Here is a 4,339-nt window from a genome sequence, read left to right on the forward strand (position 1 = left end):
CAGCAGAACCACCCAGCTGACCTACAGACTTATGAGCTAAATTAACTGCTTGAGCTTTCAAGCCACTAAGGTTTTATAGGTTTGGGATGAAGCGACAGCTGCTGATGCAAAAGATCTGGGACTTGAACGGAACACTGTCTGACTTCAACACCCGGGAATGCTCTCAAATCCTGTGCACACTGTAGCCGGGCTAAGGCAATACCTTCCCCCCCTTCTTTTTTTTAAATTTTATTTATTCGACAGAGAGAGATCACAAGGAGGCAGAGAGGCAGACAGAGAGAGAGAGAGAGGGAAGCAGGCTCCCTGCTGAGCAGAGAGCCGGATGCGGGGCTCCATCCCAGGACCCTGGGATCATGATCTGAGTGGAAGGCAGAGGCTTAACCCACTGAGCCACCCAGGCGCCCCCCTTCCCCCCCTTCTAACAAGGATTGCATGTAGCATCTTCATTAGATTGTAGGATTGGTCACGGTGGGTTCAAAACCACTTACCTTGTAGGTAACTGGGCAACTGCCCAGCAGCTTAACCTCTCCAAGCCTTGGCATTCTCATTATGTTACCTTCAAGCAATAGCAACTACTTTGCAGAGACACCAGGAAGGTAAAATGAGATAGTATATCTAAAAGGCCCAGGGTTTAGTGTGCCGCGTGTGTTTTCCTGGAAGATGGACGTCTGCAATGGGTCTAAAAGTTCTTGAGGACTGAAGTAGGATTCCGCTTTCAGTGTTGATGTCCAACCACCTGACAGGTGTAGGAACGGATGTCTCTGAGATAAAGACCTTTGATGGCTTGTAACCTTTAGTTCTACAAGAATGCAATAACTTTTCCTCAATTATAAGCATTTTTCTAGATCACGATTTCTCAAAGTGAAGCCTACAGGTCACTTACCTGAGTGTCACCAGCTGCCTGGCAGATTCATGGCCTCATCCCAGACCTACAGAATTAGACTCTTCCAGGAGTAGAGTCTGAGAATCTACATCTTAAACGAAGTTCCCAGTAATATTCACGCACATTAACGTTTAAGAGCCACTGCCCTAGACTTCTCTGCTAAGACGTTGAAATACAGTGAAATGTTTCATCTTCTCATTTTTAGTTGCTTTTTAGTTGGGTGTTCCTCTAGGATTACTTATGTCCTATGATTTTAGGTCAAAAAAGATAATACTGGCACCATTTTTTTTTTTCCAGAGGTAGTGCTGACATAACCACTAACTTTTTGGTGAAAATAGAATACATAGCAAGGATTGAACCAACCCAGATGATGTCATGATTAAAAAAAAAAAAAAGTGTACCAACATGTTACTCCTTGAATAAATACTGGGAAATCAGTTTTTCCTGTTTTTCTTGTTTTGCATCTGTATCCCATAGTCCTGTATGTATAATCTTACGTTAGATGTAGAAACAGGGGAGGAGGGGACTGGGGAGAGCATTACTAAGAATATTACCTTGTTTTTACTGTTGTTATTATTAACAACATTCCTATTTTCACAAAGCAAGCATTCAGAGGAATAGGAAATGACTTGACCCTAAACTGACTTTGAAAGTTTGTTCAGTCTGAACCAGCTTCAGCCAGAACGTTTTTGTTTACCTTTGGAACTAGCCATTGGAGAGAACTGTGGGCGTATTTCACTCCGGCTAAATTCTTGAGTTCACCTACCTTTAATTAAAAGTGTAAAGTGTCTTCGTTTGACGGCTTCTTGGCTGATCTGTTTTCACAGTATCATGTTTTTTAGACTTTGTCACCAAAAGTAGAAAAAGGAAAAATAACAACAGAAGGAACTACTACAAAAAAGGCCTGTTGGAAGCCTATTCCTCTTCAGAGGACACCAGAGCTTAGAACTTTTAATTCAAAGCTCTTCATTTCCTACAAATATTTTTTTTTCACTGTTCCAAATACGGAAGAAACTCTGAATAGCAAAAGTGCTGTGCTTTTTAAAAACCTGCTGGACAACTTTTCATCTCTAGCAGCACTGAAGTTTTGCCATACCAGACTGTGTATGACAAACTGCAAAACATATGCATAAAAAATCTAGACTCTTCTAATTGTGCCAATCCATGGCGCAAAACTTACTTCTGGAGCCACACAGCTGTTGAAATCAGTCATATTTACAATTTTTACAAATGAGTTTATTTTAATAAAAACAAGTTACTCTGTGAGCATGATCTCTAAACAGATTTATGTGGGCTAGCACAATCTGCTATGCTAAACATATATTCATATTGCTTGGGTCTGCAAGCAGTTTTTTTTTTTTTTTTTTAAGGGTGATAACAGTCTTGCTTTGTACAAGGATACCAAATAATTGGCAGCAACTCAGCCAAGGACACTGTTCTAAGCACTGTGCTATTGAAGTTGTTTTCCTGGACAGAATTGCCCTGTGGGCATGGCCCTAAACTGGGAGGACTCTGGGCTGCCGGCACTGGGCAATGAACCAGGCAGACAGCTTATAGTGAGAAGGAGGTGACTCTATTAACTGGTGCTAAAGAAGATGAAGAGGAGGAGGAAAAGAAGGAAAAAACGAACGGAAGGAGAGGGAAAAGGCAGAGAGAGAGTGAGATTTACATTCATCAGAATATACCCTTAAAAGGGATTTCTTTTTGGATTCCATCATGATCTCTTCTCCCCTCTCACCTTGACTGATGTTTTTATGCTAATGTTTTTCACTTGGTTACTCGACTGTAGCCTCCTTGAAGACAGAAATATTGCCTGAATCAGCTTTGCATTTCCCAAAGTGCCTGGCGAACGGTGGTGCTCAAAACCTGGCTGTTAAATGCATGAACAAAAGAATCCATTTCTGTATGTGAAGCATTTCCTCAGAAAAAGTCCTAAGCAGTGTCTCAGTGGGCACAGTACTGCCCCCTAGGGGGCGTCCTGAAATTTGGTGGGGGCAGTTTTTGTTCTGTAGTTCTCATATTGGGGCCAGAGTAGTTACATAGTGAAAAACGTATTTTATTATTCTTATTGATATTAGTATTTTAGAATAAACGACTTTCCCTTTTCCCACCTTTATAACGTTACACTGGTTTATTTAACTTATTTGCGTAGTTTACACCATCTGTGAATTTAATTCCAGGAGAGTAAAGTGGTGGTGTTACATTCGTGTTGTAAATAAGGGATGTTTAGTATAGTAGGGTTGAATACCTCTCTTTATAGGATCGTTAAGCTTAGCTTGCTTCTGCTTCCCCAAGTTCTAGGATTCTAAAGTGAAACATACAAATAAAGAAGCTGGTGTACATGGATTTCAACAATCAGGCTTTCACTTTAAGCAACAGCACGTTTTAGGGTTAACGTGGCTTAGGGGAGCATTGCTGTCAAAGCACAGAGGGTCCAGCGTCCAGGCCCATGAATCTGTGCAGAGTAGCTTGGAGGATCTGTGCAGAGACGTTTCTCTGCGCTTTGGTTTGCAAGTTTCATAATTTTGAAAGTGAGGGGAGGGTGAGGAGGGGCGGTGACGCCGTTCTGTTTTCCCCAAAGCCTGGGTCCTTGGCGGGCCCCCTCTGCGGGACTAGTTCCCATGGAAGCTGTCCAAATTTGAAGACCATGGCTTGAAAAGAAAGCCCTTGAGCAGAGTGGCTCGCAAGGAGGGAAAGGAGGGCTTTCGGGGAGCAAAGGGTGGCTCCATCTTCAACGGCAGCTCTTAGTGAGGCTGAACTGAACTTTCGGGGTTAGCGGGTGGAGCTGCGGTTTGGGTTGGAGTAGAGACCCGAAGGCGAGAAGAGGCGGAGCGGCGGTTGACAGAAGGTGGGGCTTCGGGCTTGAATCCAGACCGGTCTCGGAGAGGCGGGGCTTTTTTTGACAGTGGGCGGGGATTCGGAGGAAGGGGCGGGGCTCGGGTGGACTGCCACCAAGAGATGGGGCTTAGGATGACAAGGGGCGTTTCTTGCGATCCCGTGGTGACATTAGCAAGGCGGAGCGCCCAGAGGGCAGGGCCACAAATGACAGAAGGCGGGGATTGATCCGAGTATAGAAGAGCCTGCTCTGGGAGCTACCTCCCGCAACGGGCGGGGCCGCTTCCAGACCTGGGGAAGGCGGGGCTTCTGCTGATAGAGGGCGGGGCTATCGCGGGCCGGGGCGGGGCTTCTGTTGACAGAGGGGCGGGGCGGCTCCCTACCTCGTCGCGGGCCAATCCAGAGGGTAGAGGCCCGGGTCGAACCCCAAGGGAGCAGCGGGGTCCGGGAGTGGAGAGCCTGGCGCGGAGTGGGGTGGGGGCGCGCGGACGGCGCGCGCGCGGGAGGGCCCCGCCTCGGCCGGCTCCTTCCCTCCCTCCCCGCCCCGGTCGGCCGCTGGGGAGCGCGCCTCGCCTCGCACCCCCACCCCCGACCCTCCACGCTCCGCGGGCCCCGCCGAGC

The sequence above is a fragment of the Enhydra lutris genome, unplaced genomic scaffold (assembly GCF_002288905.1).
Source record: "Enhydra lutris kenyoni isolate GAN:26980312 unplaced genomic scaffold, ASM228890v2 scaffoldscaffold14, whole genome shotgun sequence".
NCBI classification, from domain to species: Eukaryota; Metazoa; Chordata; class Mammalia; order Carnivora; family Mustelidae; genus Enhydra; species Enhydra lutris.